The following is a 24,125-nucleotide window of genomic DNA, read 5'->3' on the forward strand; positions in this document are numbered from 1 at the left end:
AGCTTTAATTTTGAAGTGCTGTTTCCTGCTGTAGAGTGGGTGTATAATAGACAGCCACTTAACAGAAACAGCAAACTGGCTCATCAACATGGCCAAACACAAGTATGATGCTGAATATTTTAAACTGTGTGGACCTTGAACTAATGACTAAGGTGAAATCTGGACCCTGTGGCTGGACCAGTTGGTGTAGACAGTCTTTTCTGCCTTCAGTGTTCTGTAAATCTTGCCAGAACAAACAAAAAAAATCTCTGTAAAAAGTATAAAAACCTGGGGCACAGAACACTCTCAGAGAGCTCCTAACTTAGCCTCAAATGTTTTAATAAGAAGTCTCAGACCAGGAGGGATTTAGGAAAGCTCTCAGAGCAGCTCTGAGCAAGGAAGGAACAGAAAGTTTTGCCTTAGTGAGGAGGTGTGGCTGACCCCTTTCTGTGTTTTGAATCACATGCTTTTTCTTTTTACCTCAGTAGGTACTGCAGCTGCCCTTATAAAATATGTACTGTTGCATGCAGTATGCACATAAACTGTCTCATAACATTACACACTGAACTTTGACCCTCTTCCTTTTCAGTTCAAGTCAATTTTATTTATAAAGCCCAAGATCGGAATATCGGATATCCGTTACTTTGACGATAAAACAAACGCCACTCACCGAGTTCTCTAGAGACGAGATCAACCCGGAGAGCTCTGTTGTTGTTATTTGCAATGCATGTAGATTAACTTTAAAGTTTTAACTACACAGATTGTAAATTCTAACATTTTATATTTGCAACAGTGAAATTACATCTGCATTTCTCTGTCGTTGTTACTTTATTTTATTTTATTTGAATGCGCAGTCATCTGTCATTGTGACTTCTGAGAGCTGTCAATGAGCTGTCATCTATTTGTGGCTCAGTTGACATAATGTATCATCCGCTGTGCAGAGGACTGTGGGTCAGAATGGCCAGAAAAGCATGCTGGCTTGCATACTGCAGAATCGGACCGGATGAAATGGAAGATCCTGGTGCTTTTCACATATTATGTATTTGGACATTCTAAATCTTTTTCTGGCATACTATATAGTGTGGTAGTGTGGGTATTGAAATGCAGAGTAAGTATGATGCATTCTTTTAAGAGACTAGTCCATACCCACTGAGTACAGCATACCATACCATGACTTAGTCGCACCAAAAATTAGAAAAAAACCCCCAAAACATTGGTCCACAGGGGGCGCCACAGCGATCGGTCGCATTTTAGCCATTTTGAAGCATTTTTCTGTTGTTATAGCGCCACCCAGTTGCCAGTTAGAGTTAAATTTCTCCAGTCACCTTGAGGCGTCCTGTTCTACATATCTACCAAGTTTAGTAAAAATCCATATGGCGGTTAGGCCTAGATAAGAAATTAGCTCTCTAGCGCCCCCATTTTGTTTGATGGGGTCAATAATGGAGGGGTCCCCTCAGATTATGTGTGGTCATATGCCTACAAAGTTGCGTGGTGATGGGTGAAACCCTTGAGATGTTCTACACCTTTATGTGATGAGCCACGCCCTCCACAATATTCATTGCCTTATAGAAGCTCAGTTTTAGTAAGTTTTCCAACTTTTGCCAAGAGGGAACTTTAGATATTGCTCCCTAGATTATGTTCACCCAGTTTCATGCAGATCTGTCAAACTTCCTAGGAAGAGATCCATTTGAAGTGTTTTTCAAAAAATTCAAAATGGCGGAAAATCTCTATAACTGGAAGTTATGGGTTCTTGAGGCAAATGTGTTCCTCATGAGGAGAGGCATCTGTGTGCAAAGTTTCATGTCTCTACGACATACGGGGCATGAGATATGCCCATTCAAAGTTTGCAATTTCAATCAGTTGCTATAGCGCCCCCCTTTGGCCAATTGATGTAATATTGCTTCATTGGCATCCTCCCATGACCCTCTACCACTGTGCCAAATTTCACATGGATTGACCAAGTCAGTGAGGAGAAAAACATGGAACAGACACACAGACAGAGTTTTCATCATTATATTCTAAGATGTGATTGGTTGTCAAAGACAAAACCTTGTGTTAGCCTTTAAGCTGTGAACATAATGAAATGAACTGCTGACTGTGAAAGTGTTGTCACTGTTAGTGTGATCTCTCTGCTGATGGATGGTTGAGACAGACACAAGTCATCACTGCTGCACTGATGGATTTTCCCAGTTTTCCAAATATCTTAGTGTTGTGATCGGCTTATTTCTAGTGTTACAGTGTTAGGTGAGAAATGTGTGTTTGTGTGTCCCCAAAAAGACTGACCACACATATCCCTGCATGATCTGATCTGTAGCATCTTTTCATTGAGTCACTGTCATCCAGTGTTTGGAGAATATTTCTCTGACCACTTTGTGTTTCTCCTCTGATTAAGAAACTCTTAAGCCTCTTAAAAGTCCTCCTCCTTGCTCCGAACAGTTTTTCAACTTCAGAGCTCTTTTAAGGTCTAAGATGCTTTGTGAATAACTTTTATCTTTACAAATCTTAACTTTAAGGGGAAAAATGTCACAATTCTAAAAAAATGTTTTCAGACTTTTGTCACTAGGAGCAACTCTTAGCACTTGGAAGCTTTGGGAATACGGCCCTTGATTCTTTAACTAAATACCTCAAATAGATTATTACTAAAATCAGATACATACATTCATCCTCTACAACATACCTCTTCAGGACTGACTAACATCTGCTGACCTCTGGTAAGATGCCAATTCTTAGATTTTAATTAGAGTTGTACTGATACAGTATCAGAAACGCCTGCATTTTAGGCAGTATCGGGTATCAGCGAGTACAGCCTATGACCAATCCGATACCACGTAATGCCTCATGTCATTACGCACACGCACGCTACAGGCAAACGGAAACGGAGCGGCGTTTAAAAAGCATTCTACTGTAGCCTTTAAAATGTCTATTTTTACCAAATTGTGTGGCTGCACTTTAACCTGTGTCTTGATCTGTGTCAACACTGAATAATAATGATTAAAAAAAGATTTATGGCATTCATTCTACTATTATGTATTTATTTCTTAATATTTTACATAGAGTTTTAGGAGTTGAGACATACAACGATTCATATCCCATCCATTTTTATTTTAGGCGCTGATATCGGATCAGTACTTGGTATCGGCAGATACCTAAGGCTCAGGGATCGCAATCGGTATCAGGAAGGAAAAAGTGATATCGGTACATCTCTAATTTTAATAAAATGTGAAAAATTAAAAACAAACAAGGAGATGACCTGGAAAAAGAGCTTGAACATTATCATAATCTGTAATATAATTTCCCCCAGCTTTTTAAAAGTAATCTAAATCTAGATCTTTCTAATTATATGATTTTTTTTGCAGTTTGTGGAACACTTTTTAACGAGTTGCTCATTGCCTTATTTCCCCATGTTTCTGAAGGACATTGCACAAAACAGCTCAGGGTTCAAAGGTTAAATACTTGCGGAAGGTGTCTGAAAGCAGCACAAGAAAGTGATGTGACTCCAGGTTTCAAAGGCACGCTGCCTGATTTGACCAGCAGGTGGCAGCATTGTGTCACAAAAGTACAAAGGGACTTATATGATTTCTGATTTTGATATGGTACAACATGTTTCTTTTTAACCGTCACAGAGTCCAGTTAATTTTAATTAGTCTGCATGATGGCTACAGCAGACAGCTCACAATATAAGTCACACTATAAATACAAGAAACAAAGATTTTACTTTCATTTTAAAACAACATGTCTGATGTGAAGCTGATTTTCATGCACAAACAAAATCACAGGTTATAATATGAATGAGTCCACACACTGAGCCACGTTTGAACCTGCACCCTCAGGTGAGCAGGGACTTCCTTGGAACACCATTCACCTAAATCAGGACTCGACTGTGCCTGAAAGCATCCGACCAATCAGAGCCCGACAATCCGCAGGAGTCTCCGCCCCTGCCTGCCTCTAAAATCACCTCCCAGTGTTTTGGTCTTGATTTGGTGTTCCTGCACGGAAGCCGACTGTGTGGAAAACCTGCAGCTTCACATCTGTGATCGGGAATCCTGCTATTTCCACTTTCATGTGACCGATTGATGCGTGACTGAAAGATGTTTTCTGAGCCTCGGAGTCATTCCCCGTCATGACCTCACCGGGCCGCCCCTCCACTTGAATGGGATTCCTCATCGCTTTCCTGTCGCTCGTCTTGGCACCGACTGTCTCTGCTGCTGCTGCCGCTGCTGCTCCAAACACCCTGATTTTAGGATCTGTGAGCTTTTTGCTTCCTCTGATCAGTTCATTGATGGTTTGATGCGACACCCGCCTGTCTGATCGTCAGAAGAGCGACGACACCAAATCTCTGGTAGCCTGCGCGTCAGGGTGAGTGGCTCCAAACTTGTTATTTCAGTGCGGGTGACTTGAGTAATGACAGGCAGGGCAGACAGGGGTTAATTAAAAATGAATGAGGGGTTTGATCTCAACTGTGCTGCAGAATACTGTTGTTTGCATGTTTCTTTTTTACTTCAATTCCACCTCCATGACCTAGATTATCACCAGTGACATTTGCAAACATGATTAATTTTGATCAGTAAATTAAAGTCACTGTAATTTCCTCACTTTCATTCACCAAAATCAAAGCAACAACAGCAGTCTGAGAGTTACAGTGACTCATCAGAGCTTTTTTTGTAAAGACACAAGCTGCAGCCTTTGATTTAGGCCACATACTGTAGCCATACAGTCCCTGCTCTGCAGCAGCACTTTTGGGGAACATATAGGAGCGTAACCACACAGCACTCTTCTTCTCAGTTTTAAGAGAAATGGCTCCCTGGGTGGAAGCCTTCACAAGACAAAGTGAAAGCTGGCAGCTGTGGTGGCTCTGCAGTGAGAGTTTTTTTTAACGGGCTACCTGCTGGACTTTTTATGTGTGAGTGAGAAGATGGGAGCAGATGAATGAGACATATTGTGTGTCTTGCCTTAAATTTGCTTGTTCACGTAGACCGCCACAGATTTTCTTTCTCCTCAGGAGCCCACACACTTTAAAGACACGGCTGTCATATGCTTAGGATTAGTCTCTCCCACTCAACATGACTCAAAGGCCCAAATATTGACTCCAATGTGGTGGCAACTAATAATAGAAAAGACTGTATAGACCTCAGAGTAATTGTACGGTCTGCTACTGTAAGCCGTGTCCTTGAACGTATAGATTGTGTCCATATTGTCTGTGTCTTTATTGTGACATTGGCCTGTATGCACTGTACACATAAGTCCTGCCTGCTGATCCAGGATCAACGCACAGATCTGCCAACTTACTCTGTTGTCACCTATCTAGAAATGTAACCCTGATTTAGCGTCTAGGCCTGATGTACTCTCAGACATTTGTGCGTCACGCTATGACACATTTGCTATAGTGACAGTTGACTTTGTACAGCTCTTGTTCTCTTGGCACACACACACACACACAGAGTTGTACCTGCTGTGCCACTATTGCAGTGTGTGTCGGAGCTTTTGAGCTGCCTAAAACCTAAATATTGTGTATAAACCCGCAGCTTGTTTGTACTGTCTCTGTAATCCTTTGTGAAATCTGAAACATCTCACCAGAGACCTGTTTCACTGTGGCATCAATTTATAAAAAAAAAAAAAAAAATTGAAATAAATTTGCCATTTGTAGGCATTTGATTATCAGTCATGCATTAGGCTAATCCTCCACAGATTTCGCTTGTGCTTATATATATATTTTAATATGTTCCTGAAGGAATTAGGATGTTTGGCAGCAGGCAGGCACAAACATATTACATCCCATGGATTCAGTATCCTTAAATTGCGTATCAGGCCAATGACGTGCAAACTGATGCTGGGGATGAAGCCCTGTTGCGTATAAACACCCCAGGGCATGAATGCATGATTCTCACTTATGCTTGCTGTTTGTTTCTGTCACACATTCTGCTCAGTTCACACATCTAGCATGGTCACAAAGGCATACACAGTTCATGATAGTTACTCCACCTACTGTAAAGCCAAGACTCAAGGCCAAAACACCCGTTGCCTCTACCACTTAGCTTTTACCCCTTTATTTTGCACAGAGTTGGGTGTCGCCATAATTGTTGGAATAGAGGGTTAGGGCGAAGTGTAAGGGCTACACAGCCCTCCAAATTGAGTTTTTTTCAGAGGCACGCTCTAAACCGAGTGTTATAAGTAATCATCGGCAAGATAGCCACACACACAAGGCCACACAATGTTTTTTTTCTTTATTAATTAAGACTGGAAAATTACGATTACCGTCAAATTGTGTGTCAACCAGTGTGTTATGATCCTTTTCTTTATAACATACAAAGCAAAAAAAATAAACGCCAATATTGTGTTGAAGTCTCAATAGCTAATGAGCTAGCTAGCAAACGTAACATTTTTATTGATGATTTGTGCATGACATTCCCACATTTTGACATTTTCCCATTCTGTCTAGGCCCTGGGCAAAGCTGCTCAGCCTTGCAGCAAATTTTTGTTTCAAGTGGCCATTCATGGTATTGCAGCGAAAAAATCCCCTGTGGTCCAAAAAGCATTTTTCCCATAGTCCACGATTATACAAGAGAGATCAAATGAGTTAGCATTCTAGGACTCCTGGTTTCCTCTGTCAAAGCCAATGGGTTATTCGAATGTTTTTTTGGTAAGATGCCTGAAATACGATCTGTTGTCAACACAAGCAAGAGACTTTCACATTTTGATCTACAGCAAATACAGAAGTCAATACCCCATTCGTGAATCTTGAAACCTTTAGGTGTCTTTAAAAAGGTGGTTGCAGAACATCATCTCGTGGACCATGGCTTTGCAGCCTCGCTGTAGAACAAATGTTAAGTCATGCGCCCATGGTGTATTTCGATTGCTGATAGCCTAATGTCAGCTTTTCACTACTGGCTGTTGCATTTAGGCTTCAGAAATCATAACAGTGGTGTTCACTTGTGAAGATTATCTTGCCAAAGAAAACATTTGCCACAAAATGTATTTTCTGCAATAAACCAAAAGCTAATGGAAAAATCCCATTGCCTTTTAATTGAGGGAATCAGGGCTACGCTAACTTCTGCGTCGGCCATCCTTGGAGCACTCCATGTTTGATCGAATGATGGTGTGAAACTCAAGTCGTACACAAATAATGAGCATCCATGGTTTTCTATCTCCAACAGATAAATGGCAAGTGTCATTAATACCATCACATGAATGCCATCAGTGACAGTACAGATGATGTATCAGGGTCTTGAGGGGCAGTCCCATTTTATAGGGGAAAATTTCAACCACTTGATCTTGTAATTCTGCTCCAGCTCCATCAGAAATGGGACTGGACCAATATGTTGCCAGTGTCACAAGGCTATTAGCATTTCTGCACTGGGCAATGCAGCCAACCAGTACAAAGTGTTTCTCAAAGTGGTACGAGATGGTCCATTGTACTCTCTAACTGCCAGATTTCAGGCTCCACAGAGGGAACCTAATGCTCCTTGGAATCCCATGAATGCTCGCCAGTGAAAGCCGTAGATGTTTATGTCAGCTCCAACGCGATTGGTGGAAAGTGGCTCTTGAGGCCGAAATTCCTGCTAATTGGCAACGTGGCTGTGGACTTGGCCCCCTTTGTTTCCCCTCATACTGGAGTGGTCTGTCTGTCAGGGTGATACACTGGGCCTGGCATCAATGAGCTGCTTGTTTCCGCAGCTATCCGGCCCTGGAGGATCGGCGGCTTTAAGACAAGTCGCTTCCACTTTCAAAATTGCCTTTGTGCACCTATTCAGGGAGATGGAAGGGAACCATTTAGTGGTGGTCTATAGAGAGACTGTTTCTCAAGCATCCCGGCCAAGCATTTTGATCGTGATGTGTGTATTTGCCTCTGCTCTGAAGTGAACTGAGCAGTTGCTTTAAACAGACTCCACTCTAGCTGGCGGTTTGCTGAGTTCATCATTTGATCTAGTGAGTGGCCCACTTTCCTGTAGGTCAGATGAGGATTAATTGGCATTGAGCACTGAGGACATATTGTAATTGTTGTGATATTGTAAAGAGGAACTAGCTTATTGGCCAGAGGAATATAACAAAAGGAGGGCTCCCAAACTGCACGACTGTACATGAGTCAGGGCTAGTAGTAGCAGCGCGCCTCGTCTTTGTTGAAACAACACATTATTCCCCTTTGGCTTCGGAGTACTTAACAAACAAAACACTTGTCTAATGCCAGCATCAACCCCTCTTCAGTTTGCCAGCGAGATGTGCGATAAACTCCAGAGGGAGAGAAAGAGGGAGTATACACGAAAGGGGGGCATGAGATTTGTGATGGCTTCCTGCTGACAAAAGCCTTTGAATTTTTCATGTGGCTGATACTAAACTTCTGTCGCTCTGGCCCAGATTTGGTGCTAATTAGTGCCCAGCCACTTTCAAGGGCGTACAGTTGAGCATGGGAATGCCAGTGCCACCTGTTCTCTTACTCTTCCTCCCATCCTGTCAGGCTTTATCATCTGTCTGTCTCTCTGTTTAAGCTTTATGTGTCAGTGGCCTACTTCTGTGTCAGTCGTTGTTGTCTTCTTTACAGTGTACACTTTGTCGGCCATTAGGTTTCACTTCCACGTTAATTCTACTGTATTATATTACCGCCTGTATTAGTGGCCGCAGGAGTAAAGTAGATGCATGTTCAAACATGAAGCCACAAAGCCGCTCGGCTGTGCCCAGTAAAGGCAGTTGAATGATAAGGATGCAGAACTGAAGCGCTCTGACATAGCCCTCCGAGCTCTCTGTCAGAGGGGCCTGTGCTTGCTGGTCATTTGAATGAAGTATCTGATAGTGGTTTGATACAGAAAAACAGAGGAGGGCTTGTATCCTCCCAGGATCCCTCGCCACTTCCTGTCCCTCTGCTCTGGGAACAGGCCAGGGTGACACAGGCCACGCAGCTCCACTCAATCCACCCACTGTTGCCTCTGTGGAAAAGCGATCACTCTCACACCCTCATTCCCATCGCTCTGTGCACGTTTCTTGTGACAGGAAAAGCGTCTTTGGCATTTAGAGAGATGCCTCTATGCACGGCTTTGTGTAGGCGCAGCTGTGCGAGCCTGGTCAGGATGATGAGATGCTGGGAAGAGCGCATGCTGCTCTCCCCCCTCTTTTATACACAAGGCTCTCCATCCTCTGAGAATCACTGCAGTGTGTATGTTGACATGGGAGTTTTTATACAGATCCAATGCTTGCAGAGATGATCAACCCCGTCAGACCCAGCCTCTGCCCCGGGTGGATCTTATAATCTGACCAAAACCTGATAACAAACACGTATTTGTATAGAATTTCTTGTTCAAAATACACATTTTTGCATGTGGGTTCACGATACAGTGGTGCAGGAATGAGACCTAAAGCCTAAAATTGAGTTAGCATTTTTCGCACTTCAGGTTCCCTTGTCGTAAATTCATTGGGTTTGTGTATTTGGTTTTTGGTTCGATGCTTGAAATAAGATCTGTGGTTAACACAAACACAAGAGACTTTTGTGCTACGACATAAAACGTACTACATTGGTAAATACCCGTTTTGTGAGATTTGAAACTTCTGTATGTGTCGTGAGTTCATGAGAGCGTCATGACACTGAACGCGGCTTTACAGCCTCGTGGTGGTGGTGACTATGACGTCATGCAACCGTGGTGTAGTTTGGTTACAGCCTATCGTTAGCTTTTTACTTCTGGTGCTTGGCAGGTTTGTAAGGGCCTTTTTTACTTTCTCCTGTGATAGTAAGCCGAACATCTTTGGGTTTCAGACTGTTGGTTGGACAAAACAAGCAATGTGAAAGAACAAAAGTGTTTTGTTTAAGAAATTCTGAGGAGCATTTGTCACTATTTTCTGATGTTTTATTGAACAAACCACTGTATATAAAGACGGACTGCATGACAGCTCCGTAAACATGATGCCAAAATATCTTGATTGCCCCCTGGTGGCTGGCTGCAGTATAGGTTATAAACTCCACCCCCCATTAAGCTCTTACTTACAGTTTTCAGGTGATTTGCCAAGCTCGTTGTAGATTCTTGACATACCAGTTTCCTTTGGCATATTTGGCACTTGACTTTTTGGGGGTCATCTTCACAAGTTTTAAAACAATTTCAGATGCTTGGCTTTTTCGATACCTTGCTAACGTAACTGTAAGCCAGTTACATCATGTATGGTCAAAGTGTCCCAGCTTCAGTAGTGCTGGGCTGCTGGTGACTGACGTTAGATGTGAGCGCGTTTGAGTCATTAAAGTTTAAATTTCTTTGTCTGAGAATAACTAATAATATTTACTGTTGATGCATAATGAATTATGTTGGATTATTTTTTGTTATTTATGGGCTATGTGGGATTTTTGGGGTGATGGTATAGAAAAACGGAGCATTTGACCATCGATTACTATGGCAAGAATTAACGTGTCAAAACATTCAACTCAGCCCTGAATTTTTCTATTAAGTGTGGTTTTAATTACTTATTTGATGCTATAAAAGGGGGTGTGGTGTCATGATTGATCGCTGTGTGTGTGTGTGTAAATCTATGTGCTTGCAATCAATGGCGTTGCTTGGCATTGGGTAGGACGGGTGTATGCATAAGACCTCAATACTGTGACTCTGGGAGGAAGTGGAGACGCATCATCCATCTTTATATATGGTCCATGAAACAAACTGTCTATAGAAAAAAATTATTTGAATAATCCATAACAGAAAAAGTCATCAGTTGCAGCCTCACCTGCTTTTATGGTCTTGCATCAGTATTAAAGGTGCAATATTTTTACTCTCTGGTATCACAGAATGACCATCGTGTGTCTGTGGGAGGTTGCTAAACAATACCAATGACTCAGTGATCACTTCAAATTTAGTTTTACAGCTCAAAGCCTGTTGTGTAGCAAAAAATCCTGCACTCACTGGTGTTTTTAAAATACATTCACTTTGATACTACTTTAATTTTAGGTATTAATCAATGAGAACATTAGCGCAACAAGCAAACACCACCATTTTTGTTATTGAAACGGGAAGTCAAATGAAAAGCTGTATTGTTATCATTATTATGTATCGTCTCTTTGTTGTACCTTTTGTTTCTGAACTCAGCTGTATTAAATGTGACAGGTACAGAATCTGTTTCTTCTCGGCTCTGACCTCCGCCCTCACCTCTGATGTGAGTCTGGATCAGATACAGACCAGGGCCGTCTTCCTCTTTGTCAGCAGGGCCAGTTGAGTCAACCCACCCCTCCATATCCTACAGACAGCTCCAGCCCCACCACCAACTTCCCGCTCTGCGCTGATTGCCTCGCAGTCAGCGTCTTGTTCGCCGCCTCACCACCCCGCTGAGTCGTATTTGAATATTGAAATCAGTGCCTTGTGAACAAAGGGGTGGTTTAAAAGCGATGGAGGAAATCACTCCAGTGTTGGGGGGTCTCGCCCTCCAATCTGTTATGGAAATGTCCTGAGCTGGGAGCAGTTATGTTTTGATGATGAAGCGTGACATGGGCACATTTTAAAATTTTAATGGCTGGCGGGTGTTTGGATTTTTTTTCTGCAGCTCATATTTGTCTATCTCCAAGGAAGCGGGGCTGGGATCTTTGTGTCTTGTTTTTAGTTTCAATACAGCCAAAGCAGCCATAGAAGTGTTGATACAGCATGCTTTATTTATACTCCTGCATCTGCACATAAGCACAGAGGTTGTGCTGTTCTTTCGATCTTAAAATGTTTTGCAGGATTTGTACGAACTGTTCTTCCCCCGCTCGAATATTCAGTTTTGTCAGTCTTTGTCGCAGAATATATACATTTAGATAATAATAATAGAGATGCTCTTGGAGACACAGACTGAGCTGATGATCCCACCCTCAGCATGCATTTAATTTTGTGTTAACAATAAGCACAATCTGGTCCAGAGCTTTTTTCACGGCATAATGAACAACCACAGTGTGCTGTGACCTTGACTCGCATTCTTGTTCTTACAACGTGGCTGCTACTTTGCCTGACAGACAGTGAAGGGAATGCGTTGGGGTGGGTGGCATGTTGTGGCTCGGGGGCAGCCCGGGCATCTGACAGTGTCTCTACCTGCTTCCCTGTACATTCCTGCTTTGGGCTGTTCGAGCAGGAGAGGAGTTGCGACTCGCCTTTTTCCTCCGCTCTGCATTCCTCAACCATGACTTGGCTCAGTCGCACTGCTGCAACAAACCTGGGCATGTGACAATGCGTACACATGCACACCTGGCTCACTTTCTCATATTAGAACTAGTTTACAGTTATATCGCGATGTATATATACTGTGATCCAGCCTGTTGTTTGATTATCAGAACTACTCTTCTATGTATTATTTATATATATATATATATATATATATATATATATATATATATATAGATTAGATATATATCTATATATATATATCTATATCTATATGTATTCCCTCTGGGTTGGGCCTTAGATTTCTGGGCTGCAGGGATTTCTCTCGCTGCCTGGCTGTGCAGACAAGAAGTTAAACGGTGAAAGCCCTGGGTTACTGAAGCATGAGGCACTTGGAAGTCTCTGCGGACTTGAGCAGATCAAATGCTGCCTCTTTGAAATGTGATGAGAGGGGGTGAATTTGAGGGTTTGCTATCATGGAGCTTGAGCTGGCAACATACTGAAGCATTAAAACATAGGCCTGTGTGATAACGCACAATAGCTGAAGAGGATTTTGATGCTGCATCTTTAGTATCTTTGTCATGTACCAGCTGAAGAGCTTCTGTTGTCTCTAAATGTTTCTCCACCTCTTTGAGTTGACTACCAGTTCACTGATATCTAGGAAGTAGAAAAAGGATGTTTTTCCTCCTCATGAGACATGTGGCTGACACATCAGAGGAATTGAAATCCTTTATTTCCACCTTTTTCCTTTTGGAAAGCTCCTGAAAGGATTGGAGAAATTATGGGGGAGAGAGTGCAGGAGAAGGGGGGGACGACAGTGTGAGGGAGGAAGACTGCAGGGGGGGTAGTCAGAGCCCTTGAGGATTATCTTTTCCTTCTCCTCCATCTCGCTCCCTCTCTTTCTTCCCCGCTTCTTGTTTGAACACATGACCGCAGCTCATCAGCCGCAGTTCACTTAATGACCATATTTAGATGAGAGCGGAGCCAGGGTGCAGAGAGAAAAGGACACGAGGCGGATGTCTGAGTGAAGCCCAGAAACAACACAACCTGGATGTTTGTCTGAAGCATAGACACATTAAAATAATGGAGGCAGCCACAGAAACGTTACCCTTTATTTGTGAACTACGGCTTTAGAGCCTCAAGTTTGGCATTTTGGCTGTCGCCATCTTGAATATTTGGACTGACCATGTTCAAACAAAAGGGTTGAGATAGCCCTATTGCTAGCTGCTAGCTTAGTTTGCACAGTGCGTTTACAACTGTAGCCTTTTTTACAGAGAGAGATAATTTTTTACACAGAGCCAAAGAACAGCAGCATCATGCCACCCCAGTGTGTGATTTTAGACAGCATGCCAGCATTCTGGAAGCAAAAAAACACATGAAGGGCATGACATGTAGCACAACAGGTCAGCTTCTAGTATGACAGCATGCGTATCGGCAGCAATAACAATCGTTTACTGTCCTTGTTAAATGGTAGCTGATCTTGCTCCCTGCTCGGAGGGTAAAGAGCTCTTGGACCTCATTGTCTTGCCAATTTGCAGACATTTTTTGCTTCTGTTCTTCTTTTTGAGTTAGCTGCTAACTGCTATTAACTGCTTTTTAAAATTTTCCAGTTATGGGTCATTGAGATGAACAAGTACTCCATTGTCTGTATTTGTGTCTGTATCTGTACTCAGAATGGGCGAAGTTCATGCGTGGGTTGAGCCTAGTTAGAAGGTCTTATTTTAAGCCTAAAATTTACATGGATTGATCAGAAGTTGTATTTAAAAGTATTTAAAGAACAGCCTCAGAGTTGAGCTTCAGATCATTTTTTATCAGAAGAGTAACAGATTAAACATACCCAAATGAGGATTTTCCAATTACGAGCACAGATAATGGCACATTTAACTCGTATGATACTCGTACTCGTAACAAGTACATTATTTGTACCAGATACTTGTTTCATCTGAGTATTCAGCTCAACCTTAATGGGTCACACACAATACACATCAAAACATCACACACATCCTGTCCATGGTTCCGTCCTGCTGGCTTACCCTTTTACATCGATGTCGATTCTGTGTTGTTACGACCTCCGCTGCTGCTATAAAGGTGATACAACTCTGCCCCCCACCCCCCCACCCCCCATCCCACAATATGAGAAATAACACTACAACATTCACACCTTAAACAGGCAGTGTAAAAAGGGCTTATGGTTATCTTTGATAAAACTAATGCTAATGCTACTTGCTAGCGAAAAACAGGCTTTAAACCGAAAAAAATGTACTTTTGTACAGAGAAACTGAACATCTGACTCCATAGAAGGTCTTTTAGTACAAACAAGCGCTGAACAAAACATTTTTTAGGCAACTAAAATGTTACCATTAACTTTCATGAACTGAAAACACATTGAGATAGCAACATGTAGGTCTGTTATGTTACCTTACCAACACTGCTGCGTGGTAGTGACATGTCAACGGACAGCACTTACCTATCACTCAAAGTGGCCACACCCTTAATTATGCATATAAATAAATAAGCATTTACAGCTATGGTTAATTGTGATAATGCTTTTGCTAATTTTTGCTAGCAACAGGCTAAAAAACAAAAGTACTGACTTAAAAGACTAAACATCTGACTCCTTTAAAGCATCTTTTTAGTACAACCAAACACTGAACAAGACTTTTAGGCAACAGTAATGCTACCTTTAAGTTTCATGAACTAAAAATGGGGTTACGTCATGGTTACATTACCTAACCACCAAACGCTTATCAAGATGTTTTTAGGCAACAAAAACTTTTACGATGAATTTTTGTCAACTGAAAACACACTGAAATGTATGTTACGATACCAACGGACAGCATTTACCTATCACTCAAAGTGGCCGTGCCCTTAATTATGCATATAAATAAATAAGCATTTACAGTTATGGTTAATTGTGAGAATGCTAATGCTAATTCTTGCCAGCAATTTTCAGGTACTGACTGGAAAACAGAACATCTGACTCCTTAGAAGGTCTTTTAGAACAACCAAATGCTGAAAAGGACTTATTGTTTATTTCAATTAACTTTCATGAACTAAAAACACTGAAATAGTGACAGGCAGCTACAGCTACATCTTCACCCATACCCTGGGGTTAAACCATGGTAATTACACTGACGCTGTGGTAGTGACTTGTCAACGGACGGCAACCACCCATCACTGAAAGCGGCCATGCCCTTAATTATACATTTATAACATTTTAACAGTTCAGTTATATAAAAAATTCACCTCCACACACAGCTGTCATGAATGGGAAATAAATAGGGAACAATCCTGTTTGTTATACCAGGCTGTAAACATGTCTATTTCTGCTGTGAAGTTGGGCATTTTAATATGGGAGTCGATGGGTATTGACTGACTCTAGGAGCCATTAGATTAACAGAAGTTTTTAGTACTTTGACGTTGTCTTCATTTTTCAGCCCTAGAGGTTGCCACTCGGTCAGAAGCAGTAGAGCGGAAATCACTAATACAGTAGTAAAGTATTCTGTCTTTTCTTGGTATTAAGTGTGCCACAGAGGAACAATACACAGCTTCTTACTCCGTCAGCACAATACAGTGAACACCCTGGGGTCCCTGCACGACAGTCACGGTATTGTGCATGCCACAGATGCCTCAGATTTCATAGTTTTTCAGGAAGAGGGAGAGCTGCTGCTGCTGGATGCTTGTCTGTATTCATCACAAGCGATCAGGGAACAGCTGAGAGACCTTGGGCTACAAAACAGTGGCATGTGTGTTAACATGAGGTTGGTTAATGTTCCATTTGACATTATGCTTTCCCTTCCTTATAAACACGAGACTGTTAAATGTTTAATTGTGCAATGGTAACTATTGGTTAATGTGCTGGAATTTATTTGCTGTTTTGCAACAAACCTGATGAGCTAAGCGGAGGAAATTACAGTAATGTCCTCCGTCTGTCTCAACTAAGCCATGCCTGTCACACCCAGTCTAGGAAGGTTAGTCGAAGGTCTCAGGAAAATCAGGGGACGACTTTTTGTGCAAGTAAGTAGGAACTGTTTTTGTGATTTGAAGGTAACAGTGACAAGGACATCAAGAATCTCAGAGGTGGGGGTTTCAAAGCAGGAAACATTTGACAGGGAAATGTGTGAAATGACTGTGGGATGAGGACACAGACAAACACAGTGTGTGTAAACTCATACACTCTCAGGTGCAACCAGACTCCTACTCTGTACTGTATTCCTTGGTCCAGATATGTGTCATATGACTGGACTGGTCTGTTCGTCACTGAGGCGGGGAAAATGTTGTATGACATGTCTAGATGTGTCCCACCGTGACGTGGCTTCTTCTCCATATTTAATCACAGTGCTGCCTGTGGAACTGAGAAGTGTTCGGCTCAAGTGGTGCCGTGTGGGATTTGACATAATGTTGGGGACGGGGTGGGTCTAGCTGGATCCAGAAGAGCTGAAGGAGAGGACGGAAAGAAGGAGGATATCACTGGAGATGAATTATAATCAGAGGGAAAAGGTCTCGGTAGAGTCCACGTCTCTTCCTGTTCTGAGAAAAGGAGTAGCTGTAGAAGGAGCAGAGGCACTTTGAGAAATGCTTATCCACTCTCTTGTTGAGAGTTTAATGAGAACATCAATGACACTTTCACATCTGTCCATTAATTATGAGGCTAAATCCAGCAGCCTGTTAGCCTAGCTTAGCATAGAGACGGGAAATGGGGCAAACAGCTAATCTGGCTTGGTCCTAAGGTAACAAAATTCATCTACCAGCACCTCTAAAGCTCACTAATTAACATCCATAGCTGTTTTTACCTATTTCCAGTCTTTATGCTAATGTAAGCTAACTGTCTGCTGTCTCTAGATTCATATTTCAACACGTTCTCACTGGGCTTTGGCATGAGCACTCGAGTACTTGATTTGGACACCACCATTTCGCTGCCCAACCTCCCACATGTGAACATGACTTTTCAAATGTTTTAACTATTTAAAATGTTTCAAACCTTCATTGTTGAGCTGCATGAAGCGTATTGCTTCACTCAGCGCCTCTTAACCCCACTGTTGCTCTCGCTTATCATGAGACTACTGCTGCAAGAGTGTGAGCTCTGTGCCAGGGACAGTCTACCCGCAAACTCACAGAGTGACAGGGCTAACTGTTAGCCTTAGATGCTAACATTTCCTAACACAGTGGTTCCCAACTGGTCCCGCCACAGGGTCCAGATTTCTCCTGAATGTAGGGCTGTACCCAAATATTCGGATATTCGAATATTCGTTTCTATGGGTAGGTATTCGTTATGAAAATTTGGTATTCGCTATTCGTTTTTCGTATACTTTTTTTTAATTTTTTTTTAACTTTTTTTTGTGCTAAATGTAGTCTTTTTGTTGTTGGTAAATGTAGGTTATCAATAAAAAAACTTTTAAATTGCATTGTTAAAAATGTGAAAATATAGTATCCTACCAACTGAGCTTGTGCGCACAGCACACTTGAGCGCATCCAGCTGAGGCTGTGGATCAATGCCAAGTTTTACCACTTTATCACTATTCCCTCTAACTAGTAGCTGTTTTTTCGTTATCTTTTGAATTTAAAAGAATTATGGAACCGTTTTTGTCAACGTTTGTTTCCCCCGTTTTGTACAATAAATTATTGTTTAAAGTTTCAACAAGTTTCTTTTGGAGTGCGTGACACAAGTGTGTTTTTAAAACGACTGCGGACTGTCACCTGCTCAACGCATCAGTACCTTCGGATGCAATGACAGTAATAGAGTATAGATTAATAGATTATAATAATAATGCAAAATATCATTTACAGACCAATTTAACAGACGATTACTGCTGCCCGACCCGCAGGTCCATTTGCGGGTCCCGCGGGTTACGGGTCAACCTGCACATCACTACTCAGCTCAGTCTATAAGGCTGTACAGTAAGGCTATAGACATTATATTCTATTCAGGCTGGCAGAACCAGCAGCGCATCGGCTCTACAGTGCACGGCACTGCTGATTGCAGAGGCTTCCTACAACTTGTTTCAACGGTTCTGATTTAATCAGAAGACAAATGAAACAGGATGACTAGCCAATGTGAAAATCAAAAGAGAGCATAGAATAATGTACTTAAGGAGACTGTTGTGCCATCACATTTTTTTGCGGTTTGAGAGCAAATATCCGATTGCCGCTGTGCAAAACTCTGCAATACAATTAGGTCAGAAAAAACCCCGGAGTCCAGAGCAGCTCCAGAGATGGTCCTTGACTACTCCATCTAACCTATGTAATGGCAGTAACAGAAAGTTTGCTGATATTTCTTATGTTAACTTTGAAGTTTTGGTTTAATAGGCTAATTTAAGCCTGGTAGTTCAATAAATGAATTTCAAATTGCAGTTATTTTCCGTTGTTGGCTAATTTACAGTCCTAGTCTTTCGTTAAGGGTTTTTTTTTTTTTTTTTAGAGTACTCAAGTACTCCTTAATAACTTAATGCGAGTACTGATATTTGGAAATTACTTAAAATGCTCATCCCTACTTCTCACTCCCAACTTGTCAATAAGGCAATTTAGTCAGAGGCCCTATGCTTTAAACTATTACGCCGAAGATACCCCTGTAGCGTCAATTTTAGACAATCAGGGACGGCATTATCAATATCATGTTTTCATGTCTTTTCAAAATAAACTTCTCTGTTCACTAGAAACATAGGTTATGTCACCAAAACTTCTTTAGGTTTCAGCAACAAAAATTACTTTGTAAGGTTTAGAAAAAAGATCACAGTTTTGGTAAAAGTTACTAGGTTTGTTGTGAAACCTAGTAAGTCAGTGTAACATGGCACATATGTCACATGACGTTACTACTAAAAAAAAAAAAAAACACTTTCCATACAAGGCACAAACAGCGGTCTTCTGGGTGAAAGTCCTGTGTTTGTTTGAATCATCCACCAGCACTCCCTCCCACCCTTCTTGGACTTTCTCACTCTTTACAGTATTTGGAGTTAGTTCAAAGTCTGCTCTGTCTCATACAGATGCTAAAGGGTGCCTTGTGCATCGAAATCAAACACCAATGGCCACTGACCAAGCTGCCGTATTCAATGACCTGGAAATGAGAAAAGGTTGCATATTTTGCAAACAGACATCAAAGTGGCAGCAATCTTCCCATCTGACCTCAAGAAGGCAAATGACCACATTTCCCAAATGGCCAAACTCTTACTTTAACAGACATGTTTCAGTACGGTCGCTCCCTTCACCGCTGCTGCTCCCTGCATCGCAAAAGCCAAGACATCACCTCATCTAAACTGGCCCAGATATTTTTCTTCCTGAGCCTCAATCCCAAAATAATTTCATGTATGTCATACTCAGATTAGGAGCAGGGGATAACAGAAAATCCATGAACCTACTGTGGGTGCCAGCAGTGTTTGTTGTTTGGAAGTGGACAAAAAAATTCCTCTGTAAGCACGGGGTTTAAGATAGAGCGGCCAGCTGCTCAGCTCTGCGAGTCCAGAGATGTCATATGATTTTAGAGGTCGGGGTTAGCTGTGGCGTTTGGCAAACAAAAGGTGATCGTAACACACTGTAGGTCGCTTTTTTAGCACAAATACCAGTGGTGAGAAATACACACACACAATCGCACAGTGAAAGGGATAAGGGCTCACAGCCTCTGATCCTATTATAGAAGCCAAAGCACTGCAAGCTCCTGAGAGGCTGGGAAAAATGGGTAAACATGATGTTTTTATGGGAATCTTCCTGTGGGAGACCCGAAAATATCACAATGGAAAGAATTTCTTCAGGTGATCTCACCTTCTCTCCGTCTTTCTCTGTTGTCACTTTCTCTCTCTGTCTACCCTCCTCCCCTCCTCTCTGTTTCTCTCCCAAACGCTTTCAGGAAGTGACAGACATCCCACATAATTTAGAGAGACGCAGCCTCCGCTAATCTCGTCTTTTTCTTCATCAGATAGGCATGCAGTGTTCTGGCCCAGAAAGTCTTTGTGCAACTATCCTACATCTGTGCAGTTTGTTGGTTTGTGGAATGCTTGGAATCGCCTCCATGGCAACGGGCTGTGTGTGTGTGTAGAGTGGTAAATATTGACTTCACCACCTCCCCATCCCTGTGTCTGTCCGTGACAGGAGCACGAGGAGAGGGGGGGTCGGTACACACACTTTATCCAGGAATCAGCAAAGTCCTGCCATCGGGGGCGTGTGTTTACCTTCAGACCTCCAAACATGGAGGAGCTCTCTGACGCTGAGTGGTTTGATTCAGTGTGTACTCACAATGCAGAGGAGCTGTAATGCGACAAGCTTTATGACATACTCTCTGCTGTGTTACTTCATCCTAGCTGTTTGTAATGATTGGCTTAATGGGGAAGCAAATGGGAAGTGTGGAAGGAGTCAGTCGCTGAAACCTGTGCGGGGGTAGCACCGGTGTGCAAACACATCCAAGCAGCTATTTCCTCTATTCATGTTTGTTGAAGGAGAAGAGAAACAAGATGACATTCAGCTATAACTGATGTTTGTTCAGAAGCAGGAACCAGCCCACCTGTTGTGGTGCAAAATTCGTTTTGTGTTACGTTAACAAATTGTGTGACTGGCTCGTAACTGTTCTAGGTGGAGATTTTTTTTCCCACAGCAGATGGATTTGTTGAGACAGGATAAGAAAAGTGTTTTGAGGCCTAACAGCAGCAGCAGTAGTAGTTTGACCGGTCGATCCTGTCTTACAGCGCCTGAGTTGTTTGCAGGCCCCAGATGGAATGTCATCACAGCGTTTGACGAATACGATTAGGGAATAGATGTTGATAATCTGGACGGAACAAGCAGGCCTGGATTATGCTACAATTGGTGGCTGGTGACGCAGGAACCAAAGCCTCCCCACTTTTCCCCCCTCCGTAGTAATTACATAGAGAGCACTGAGATGAAGGAATACATCCGCCAGGCTGACATCAGGATCAGTCGCTCACACAGGCATGGACTGTGTACATTCCCTGCAGACACATACACACTTCCTCTCCCCTGAACTACGTCTACCCTCTTCACTCCAAAGAGACGAATGCTTAAAAAAATAAGGAAACCTGGACTGATTTTTTCCCCCACTGTTAAATGGAAAACCCCCTCAGAATGAGGTTGTAATCGGTCAAGTGTGACGGGGGTTTTTTTTTTGTTGCACTTTTGTGATTTTGAGTACATACTGTCCGTCCCTTCACTTTGTTCATGCTCCCAAGCACACGTGAACAGAGCACACACACACACACACACACACACACACACACACCATTTTAAACGTTTGAAGTCTGCTTATGCAAATGCAGTAAAAACAAGATGATATCTCCCCGTAGTCTGGCACTGTTGTTCTCTCAGCTCGCTAAAGAGGACTTGCAGAGGAGGCCTATGGAGACTACATGTTAATGTGCCTCTCTTGCGCTGTGCGGCACATGTCGTGCACAATGGCCACATTCAGGATCATATCGAGCTTTTTCTGATCCAGAACTGACTTCTTCTTTTTAAGTGGTCAAGCTCGGGTCATCACTGTCTGAGCCTGGAATGTAATCACCATCGCTGCTGTTTGTACACGACTTATAAACAGACACAAACCCAGTAAGTAGCATAGCGATGTTAGCATCAGATCAGTAAGATGTTAAGCAGCTACACCTTGAGTTTGTCTCTTATTCCACTTAATTAAATGATGGTCTTCTTTGCTTAATCTAATTCCCATTACTTGGCCCCCGATACAATAGCGGCCCCCCTCCCCACCGGCTGACATTACTGTCACAAAGAGGCTGTAGCACCCTCATTTATTTTTTTTTAGATAACACAAAGGTAGAAGTACCTTGTGAAACTAAACAATGCAAAGAATCCATTGGTACCAGCCACAGACTGTATATAAAGATGGACAATGTATCTCTGCTTCCTCTCACTGTACAAAAATGAAGCCAAAATATCACGGATACAACCACTGCCATCTTGTGCTGGTGATGTAATTTGGAGCCAGAGTGTAGGCAATAGCGGTCTCCGCACTATTGAGTTCCCACTTATTCACTCATTCGACCAATCACAAGCATGCTGATTGGCACACACAGCTGTCAATCATGACATAAAACCCCCTTTTTTTGGCATCAAATAACTAATTAAAAGCTAATCTCCCAAGACAGATTCTGCAGTTTACATTGTAGAATCTGTCGGCAGCCCTGTGTGAAAGATGACTGGGGGGGGGGCTTTGAGTTTGAACGATGCTGCGCTTTAGCCAATCACAATGGAGGGGGCGTTACTGAGACGTGCAGGTGTCCCCAGGAAATGTGTACCTACAGAAACAGCAAGCTCCGCGTCCATAATGACCGCTCCACCCAAAACACCGTTTTGTCAACGTGAAAAAAAATATTTTTTCCAGCGGATGTCTTAGTTACAACATGATTGAGCTAACTGGAGTAGTTTCATGTCGTATCCGACAACGGGAGGCTTTTAACAGATGACGTCCTGATGTTAGCTTTGCTAACTGTCCCTGTCAGCTGCAGCCACTGATGCTTTCTAGACATTGTGATTTCCCATAACTGAATACATACCACACATAGCAACACAAAACTGCTTTGCTAGCTCAATCATGTTGTAACTAAGATATCTGCTGGAAAAATATTTTATTCATGGCGATTCCCTGGGGGCTACGCCGGAAGTGGAGGGCGTGAGCGATCGCCAAGGCCATTAGTCGAAAAACTCCGGGCTGTGCCTCCAGAGGTAAAGGAAGAAAAAAAAAATTATTTGTAATTTTTTTTTTTTTTTACCGATGGATTTCCAGATTGATTAAAACCAAACTTGTCAGAAAAGTGAACACTTAAATGTACAGCATTGTGATATGAACTGACGAATGAAAATGACAGAAACCATCTTTGGGAAAAATTATTTAACCTTTACTGCAGCCAGCCACCAAGGGGCGATCAAGATGTTTTGGCTTCACTTTGGGGAGCTGTCACGTCGTCCATCTTTATTATACAGCCCTTGGTATCAACCAATGTTGCAACCGATGGATAGCCCTTCCCGACAAACATAGCCTGTCAGGAAGCAGGCTACATAACGCACCAAAGTTAGGATAAGTTTTGGGGAGAAAATAGCTGGTATGCCCATCTTGAAAGGGGCCCCTTGACCTCTCACCTCATGATATCTGAATGAAAATGGGTTCTATGGGTACCCAGTAGTCTTCCCTGAACTTGAGCAGGCTTGTTCCAAGTAATTTTTCGTTCCTAACAATCAATGCGCACATCAAATCAAAGCTGTATATTTGTCTTGGATAACCAGGGCACCGAGTAGCTCACCTGGCGCCTTATGTACAAAGGTTATGCCCCATAAACGGGTTATTCATGTCTATGTAATTGCACTTAATGTCCCAAACACTGAAAATAAGAAGAAAATAAGAGAATACAGGCAGAGACCAGAGTTTCTGCAGGAATATACACCGCCACACGCTCACAGTGAGTCATAAGTGATGACTAAGAGGGATTACCTCTGTATGAGTCTATACATTGTTTTTAAGGAGAACTATATCTTTGTCATGCCATGTAAATAATAATATTTGGCCAAAAAAAGTCAGACAGAATATCAGTCGAAGGCAATGTTTTATTAAACAAGACAGACAGAATTGTTTTTTCTTTTAAACTGATGACTGCACGTTCTGTATGTATTTCATCTCACTCAGGCATCAGAGGAAAATGCAGAGGGCTGTAGACTAATCCCACGCTGCTTTCCCTCTGTGATCCATTTATCATATGTGAACAGGCAGAAGTGAAAGACCGTCATTATGCAGGAACACTTGTTATTCCTACAATGTGACAAAGTGTTCAGACAACAGTTAAATTGGTGTAATTACAGTCTTACTTCAAAGGCTTAATTGTGACCTTTAACCTGCAGCCTGAGGCGTTTAGTTCGGTCTTTTGGTGAAGGTAGATTGTCAGTACATGCCCGACGCATGTGTTAGACCACGGGCCAATAACAGCGAGCCCTGTGAGGTCGTAGCGAGGGGTCTACTGTAGCTGTCATTGCTGCACACGAGTCCTGACACGCCACTTCACATAGCAGAGCTTCGCCACCTCCCTCAGTGAGTTTACTTTAGCTCCATTGTGGGAAATC

General features: G+C 42.4%; 1 protein-coding gene across 1 annotated transcript in view; it reads left to right on the forward strand.

Annotated features, from left to right (window-relative positions):
- The first annotated feature begins 3,936 nt into the window (after nt 1-3,936).
- Nucleotides 3,937-24,125, forward strand: part of src (v-src avian sarcoma (Schmidt-Ruppin A-2) viral oncogene homolog) — a 47,114-nt gene continuing 26,925 nt past the window's right edge. Inside the window, exon 1 of the mRNA XM_049581391.1 lies at nt 3,937-4,335. The gene's annotated coding sequence lies outside the window, so the exon portion shown is untranslated. The remainder of the gene's footprint in view (nt 4,336-24,125) is intronic.

The sequence above is a fragment of the Epinephelus fuscoguttatus genome, linkage group LG7 (genome assembly GCF_011397635.1).
Source record: "Epinephelus fuscoguttatus linkage group LG7, E.fuscoguttatus.final_Chr_v1".
In the NCBI taxonomy this organism is placed as follows: domain Eukaryota; kingdom Metazoa; phylum Chordata; class Actinopteri; order Perciformes; family Serranidae; genus Epinephelus; species Epinephelus fuscoguttatus.